Consider the following 7,665-nt stretch of genomic DNA (forward strand, 5'->3'; position numbering starts at 1 on the left):
CTGGCAAGCGTCTTGTCAGCAGTGCCAGGGCGATGGAGGACAGGGCTCTTACACAGCTGCCTTCCCTGAGAACTCTGGAGAAATGGCCTCTCTCCTGCTCTAAATCTTACTCTTTCACCAGACTGACTCAGGAGAGACCCAGGAACTCTCCCAGGCCAGCAAGAGGGTGACGGTTCCGAGCTGGAAAAAGTCAAAGGCTTTTGGGAGTGGACCCTCCCCTCCCAAGGCTTTGTTACTTTCTGCAATCCAGCAGCAGACATTTGACTGTGCTCAGGATATTGGTGATTTGCAAGCTGCTTGAAGTTTCCATGGGTTATTTCCAGGCATTATCTTGGCTATGTGTGTGTGTTTGGGGGGGCTGTCACCCGTGGGGTGACTGGCTCAGACGCCAGGTTCAGCTCCCTGCCAGCTTGGAAGCCACGCTGCTCAGGAAGGACACTCTGGGAGGCCTGCTCTTTGGAATCAGACATCTTTCAGACGCTCCATGACGCGCCAGTGGCTGAAATTTCCCCTTGTTTTTGCAGGTTTTGCAGAACTGTCTGGCTCTGTTTGTGGTCTGCCTCTCCCAAACCCCACCTCCAGCCAGTGCCACCTCTTGCCTCTCTGTTGTGAGCTTGGAACACTTGGCTCAGGTTGGCCTGGGAGGCTGAAGTGGGAGAGAGCAGTAGACAGGAAAGGCAGTGCTGGTCTCAGCTCATTCACTTTTGATGTGAATAAGTGTCAGGCTAATAAGTGTTGAGTGTCTGCTCCCTGCTCCCTAGGCCTTGGCGTCCTAACACTAAAGCTGCAGGGTGAAGGGAGGGATATTCATTCCTTTCCTGAGCCAGAGCTCCCTGGAGAGGTGGGGGGTGGGGCTCAGGTGGAGAGAGGTGTGTGTGTGTGTGTGTGTGTGTGTGTGTGTGTGTGTGTGTGTGTATTCTGACAAGATGCCTGCCTAGAATCTACCAGTGAGCAAGTGACTGAGGGTGTTGGTCAGTTTGAAAACCTTACTCAGAGCCTAGTGAAGGGTCTGGGGGCGTGACGCAGCAGTACAGCCTGCATTCAACCCAAAACCCATCGTCAAGGGACCTGTGACAGGACTTGGTGAAAGGCCTTGCCTAGAATCTAGCAGTGAGGGGCTGGGGTATGGCTTAGCAGCAGACCATTCACCTAGAGTGAGAGTTAGGGTCCATGGGTCAGTGGATGCAGAATGCTTGCCTAAAAGCCACTAGTGAGGGGCTGGATGTGTGGCTCAGTGGTAGAGCCCCTACCTGGAATCCCCAGTGAGGGGCTGGGATGTGGCTCAGTAGTACAGTCCTTGCCTAGAAACCTCCAGTGAGGGTTCCTGAGGTGAGCCTGGTGAGGGAGTACTTGGCTGGCATGCATGAGGCCTTAAGTTCAGTCTGCCCAACTGAAGCTCCCCCAGCACCCTGTCTGTGAGCCAAGGTCAGATGCTGCGAGACAGTTTGGGAGCAGAAAGGCAGACAAACCGGTATGTCTAGAGGTCAGGGCTGGAGCTGAGAGGGAATATGGAGTGTGTGTGTACAGAGGTTCTCTCCTTCAGGATAAGGACACCACATAACAGGATGCTACACAGCCTGGGCAATGTCCACCCCTTTGGTCCTGCTGGAAAGTGTTCCACTCTGCCCAAAGGAAGTTCCGTCAGTGTTGAAACGTACAGACTCCATTCCTGTGCAAGTTTCCCTGTTTACTGGTACATTACAGGGTCCTGGACTCGAAGGGCATCCACAGATAGGGTGTCACAGTCAATGAACACACCCGGGGAACAGATTTGGAGAACTGGTTCGTTTTACTGGGGGAGGTGGTGGTGGTGGTGATGATAGTATTTATGCCCCTAGGGAGGTGGCCAGGGTCTCTGGCGAAAGATTTGTGTGACTGTGCACCACTGGCCAGGGCAGGGGTGTTGGAAGATGCTTCCTTTACATACTCAGGGGCTGTGGGGGTTAGGGATACCTCATAAGGTCAAACAAGGAGCAAAGCCCTCTGATAATTGTTGGGTAATAAATTTCTTACTGGGGTGATGGTGGGGGAGGTGGCCAAGTCCGAGGTATTGGGGATGAAGCTCTCTCCACCATTCCTCTGTAACCTCAGGCCATTATAGTCCCACCCATACCAGACAGGAGTTTGCCGGCAGACTGCGTTTTATTTTGCTCATAGGCTGAGGCTCAAGGGCTCCCTTGGAGCTGTTATCTAAGTAGGTACCTGAGGACTTCTGCCTCCGCCTTTCCTTTAAACAGAGCTGCAAAAGGTCTGCTGGAAGAAGTCAGACCAGCCACTGGAATTGGGCCCCAGAAAGAGTGACCCAAAGGCCGACCTAGTTCTCAGTCAGAATCTGAAGTCTTGGGTCAGGTACAAACACAAACAAGGGTAGCCACTTCCCCTTGGCCTGTTTATGCCTGAGGCCTCTAGGAAGTGGGCTACTCAGACAGGGGCTGTGGGAAGGGGAAGGGCTATCTTTGGGTGTGGAGCTTTTTCGTAGGGTAGATCATCAGGTGCTGACAATCCTCAAGGTCTACTGAGGTCCCCACTTGTGAAAGCCCACATCCTCCTTGTGTGTGAGCTCTGCCTCTGTCCACTCATGCTCGCTAGGAACTGAGCTCAGGAGTGGTACCAGAGGGTAAAAGATGGGGGCTGGGGGAGTACAGAGCGGTCTGCCTCAGCCAGGGCTGCTAGCACCTCCGTCCTGCAGCCTTCCTAGATGGTGGGCTCGCCTATCTATGTCCCCTGCTCTGGCTTCCCCACCCTCCTATGAACTGTTGGTCCCCTGTGAGGCACTGGGCAGCTGCAAATGGTTCCTTTGAAGGTGACATCAGTACCTCCCCTAGCTTCTGGGACATTGTGGGAAGATGTGGTGGTTTGAATGAGACCGGCCCCCAAAGGCTCATGTATTTGATTGTTTAATCATAGGGAGTGGAACTTGTTTGGGAAAGTTTAGGTGTGGCCTTGTTGGAAGGGTAGTCTTGTTAGGGGAGGTGTGTCACCTTAGGGTGAGCTTTGAGGTTTCAAAAGCCCTTGCCACCAGCACGTGTCCTGTTGTTCCCCCACCCACTCCCGCCTGCTGCCTTCCGATCAAGAAGCTACTGCTTCAGCACAAGCTGTGAAACTGTAAGCAAGCCCCAGTTAAATGCTTTTCTCTCGTAAGTTGCCTTGGCCATGGTGTCTCTTCACAGCAACAGAACGGTAACCGAGACAGCCCTGGAAGGCTGCTTGCACCGGTCAGCTTTGCCCACCCCCTTGTTCGTCACCGGTCACCACCTGCACTGGGCGACCTGTCGCACGCTCATCGCCAGTGGAGATCCTACTAAGCTGTCCTCCCTCCAGCCCAGGTCCTAAAGGACCTGGCTACTCCAAGGGAGAAGTGGACGCTGGTGGTAGGTATTGTGCGCACTTCTGCTCCAGCCTGGGAGAGCAACTCACCGTGAGTGTCAGGAAGGAAGAACGTGGGACCCCCACACATGACTTAGCTATTACACAACCTTGCTGTCAAGCACACCCATAGTGTTTGGGTGCCTTTCTGGTGTGCTGGTATCGTTTTCTCTGAATGAGACCCTGAGGTGGGAGAGCTGGCTCAAGTGTCAGATCTCCCATTGAGCAGGGGAAGCCCTCAAATCACCCTAGAATGGCTGGCCTAGTGAAACTTCCCTGCTGGCAATGCAGGTGGGTCCTTTAACCCACAGCCTTACAGCAGGTTTTGTTGTTGTTGTCCAGAAGAAGACATTCTAACCGGGGTGAAATGACAGGCCAATGAAGTTTTGATTTAATTTCTCCGATAGCTAATCAGCTCCCAAGGATAACAGGCATCACCGCCCCATCACCGAAGGGGCAAAGGCAGGTGGATCTCCATGGGTTCAAGGCCAGCCTGAACTGTAAATTTTAGCCTACCAAAGTAAAGTGAGGCCCCATCTTTTTGTTTGTTTCTCTGTGCTGTCTGTCTTCTGAGGAGTCTGTCAGTTGGCTGTAGTCCTGTCTATTTTTGCTTCTGGTGTCATATGGGAAATCATTGTCTATACAAGTCTCAGGAAAGTCTGCCGAGAAACCACAGAACTGAGAACGGAACCCCCGTTGAAGGAATCAGAGAAAGAACTGGAAGAGCTTGAAGGGGCTCGAGACCCCATATGAACAACAATGCCAAGCAACCAGAGCTTCCAGGGACTAAGCCACTACCCAAAGACTATACATGGACTGACCCTGGGCTCCAACCTCATAGGTAGCAATGAACGGCCTAGTAAGATCACCAGTGGAAGGGGAAGCCCTTGGTCCTGCCAAGACTGAACCCCCAGTGAACGTGATTGTTGGGGGGAGGGTGGTAATGGGAGGAGGATGGGGAGGGGAACACCCACATAGAAGGGGAGGGGGAAGGGCTAGAGGGATGTTGGCATGGAAACCAGGAAAGGGAATAACAATCGAAATGTAAATAAGAAATACCCGGGGTTGGGGATTTGGCTCAGTGGTAGAGCGCTTGCCTTGGAAGTGCAAGGTCCTGGGTTCGATCCCCAGCCCCGAAAAAAAAAAAAAAAAAGAAATACCCAAGTTAATAAAGATAAAAAAAAAAGAAAGAAATGTAAATAAAAAAATACCCAATAAAAAAAGAAAAAATTGGGTTGGGGATTTAGCTCAGCGGTAGAGCGCTTGCCTAGCAAGCGCAAGGCCCTGGGTTCGATCCCCAGCTCCGGAAAACAAAAAAACAAAAAAAACAAAACAAAACAAAACAAAACAAAAAACAAAACAAAAAAAGAAAAAATTAAAAAAAAAAAACATTGAGACAAAAAAAAAAAAGAAAGAAAGAAAGAAAAAGAAAGTCTGCCGAGGCCTTCAGTGGGTGGGGAGAACGAACTCCTACAAGTTGCCCTCTGACCTCCACATGGCACATGTCACCCACCCCTACACAAATAAATGGAATGATACATTTTTAACCTTTTTTTGAGATGGTTTTCTTTTCTGTGTAGCACTTGCTGTCTGTTTTGGAACTTGCTCCGCAGACCAGGCTGGCCTGGAACTCAGAGACCCGCCAGCCTCTGCCTCCCCAGTGCTGGGATTAAAGGGTGTGTCCCTGCGCTTGGCCACAACAAACAAGAACAGTATCCCAGTCCTGGTGGAAACCAAGATAAAGCTTGCTGAGGCAAGTATCCTGAGGTGCCAACGTCTTCTCTCTAGGAAGCTCTCCTAAGGCCATCCTCTTGGAGACTCATTGGGTTTTGTGTGACCACCTGTCTCCCCATGGAGCACAGACAGACCCTAGTAAGTAGGCACCAGCATTTACCCTCATCACCAGAGACAGCATTCCTGGGGTCCCAGGATCCCCTGCCTCCCTCCCCGCCTTGGCAGACCGCACTTGGGAATCACTTGTTCTATGTAAGAAGCTCTCTCCTTTAAGAAAATGTAGCACCTGTAAATCCCATGGCCAAATGCACAGGGTCGGAACCCAGACCATGCCCCTTGAAAGGCACGTTGTCTGAATCCTGGGTGAAGATTGGACCCCACTGAACTGCAAGAGCAGCCTGTCATCTGTCCCTGAAGGGCTGGGCCACAGATGCAACCTTACTTCGTACCCCAATGCTTGCTTCATCAGGGCTGGACCCCGCACAGCTGGTTCAGGCAATGCTGGGTGCAAGTTCCCATGCTGTCAATCAGGGTTCTGGCCTCAGACTCTCCCTTGTCTCTATTTCCAGGAGTGGCAAGGCCAGCTCCTCCCAAGGCCCCAGTGCTGCCAGAGAGTCACATGCTCCTGGCAGGGACAGTATCCACACAGCTGGGAGGACACATTCCAGGGAGACTCAGCTGGCAGGACAGTGGGTTCCTATGTCCTTGCCAGGCCTTGTGAGCAGAGACTCGGTGCTCTTGGATCCTGTTGTCTTACGGCTCAGAACTGGGAAAATAAGACATCTGCAAATGGCTGCGGTACCCAAGTCCATCCTGAGAACTCCTGAGCCACTGGGTGGGGTGGCAGTCAGGGGCAAAGGCCGGCAGGATAGCCTTGGACTTAGCCCTCAGCACCTCGGCTGGAAGTCCCAATTGAGAACAGCCCATGCCCGAGTTGCTCCCCAGGCAGGCCCCTCTGGGAGAACAGCCTGCATAGCATGCCTTCAACCCCGGATCCCAGCCTGGTTGGCCATGCTGCCTCAGCAAAGGGCTGAAGAAGACAAGGTCCAAGACAGGTCCGTCCCTTCCTAGGCTCCATTCTATGCCCACATGCTAGATTTTTGTGTTACATTTATACACAAGTATCAAAGACTTCGTTCTTACTCACCCCACTTCTCGCTCGTGCCCCCTCACTGGCCCCCTTCCTTTTCCTACATTGCACCCCTACTTTTGCATCTTGACTTTAAAAAAGTAGGATCTGCCTATGAGAGAGAAGAACGTGGTCTTTGAATCAGCCTGGTTTGATTTAACCTGGCAATCATGTCTCTTTCTACAAATGGCAGAATTTCCTTCTTGGTGTTTGCATAATCTCCAGTTGGATATACACTGCATTTTCTTTAACCATTCACATGCTGATGGACACCCGGGCTGGTCAATTTGACTGTCCAAATATTGCCAGGATAGTGATGGTACCCAAGTGTACGCTGACTACCCAAGAACAGGGCCATCCCCGGCGTTTCTGTTTGCGGGGAGCCTGCACGATGACTTCGGTGGTGACCGCACCATTACACCGGGGCACACCTTTCCTCTTCCATGTACCCCCACCATTTTGTTTCCTTACACATCTTATTTCAAGGCCTTCGTCCTGCAGTCTGTCTCCCACTACAGCTCAGCAGTGGTGGGATACTGGGTGTCGCTCGGTTTCACACAAGAGTCCAAGGCAAAGGTCCTGACCGTCATTTAGGTCATACTGGGAGTTCCCTCAGTATCTCAGTAGAAATGAGTCAGGGGTGGGAAGGAGGCCAGGGAAGCCTGCCCACCACTGCAGGCAGAAAGAGAGGATAGGCTTTCGATAGATTCCCCCTGGGGAATGCTAGGCTAGCTCTGGCCACACAGTTCCCATACCTGTCCACCTCTCCAGCCATCTGTCTACAAGTCAGAACAATGTTCAGACTGCTGTCTGTAGAAGCCTCTGTGGTTCTGGGGGGCTACTGTCCTTTGGACTCCAGCATGCTTCTCCAGGACACACAGACCCCTTCCTCTTTGGGGCCTCTATACTAGTCACTGCCAGTTCCTGGCATGCTGTTTCTCCACTGGCACCGTTCGCTCTCTCCACCCAGAGGATGGCTCTCTGCACCTGGTAACAACCTCAGCCCACCTCTAGCTTCCCTTCTCAACTTAGAGCTGAGCCAAGGACCTGACCATCTTAGTCACAGCCGTATCTCCGGCGTCTGGCGGGGAACAGAGGTCTCAGTAGCTTAGCATACATGGACTCCTATCCAAGGCTGCTGACCATCCGGGACCCTTGTGGTCTCCAACATCTTGGAGTTTAGGGAAGTAACATCCCTAGACTTAGGTCTGTGGGAGAGGGAGTCAGTCTGAGCTCTGGGGTGGGGGTGAGCCAGTTCCCATCTCTACTTCCCACAGTGCCACATGGCCCTCCACAAGCCTGCTCCAACCACTCAGGCTCCTGCCACCCTGTTTATTTTGTCTGGTGGCTAAGGACCACCTCTATACCCAGCTCAGCCTTTGACAGTCCCGTCTGTCCCCGGGAACTACTGCCTTTTATAACCTCAGGGTTTCCGG

The sequence above is a fragment of the Rattus norvegicus genome, chromosome 1 (genome assembly GCF_036323735.1).
Source record: "Rattus norvegicus strain BN/NHsdMcwi chromosome 1, GRCr8, whole genome shotgun sequence".
Taxonomy (NCBI): Eukaryota; Metazoa; Chordata; class Mammalia; order Rodentia; family Muridae; genus Rattus; species Rattus norvegicus.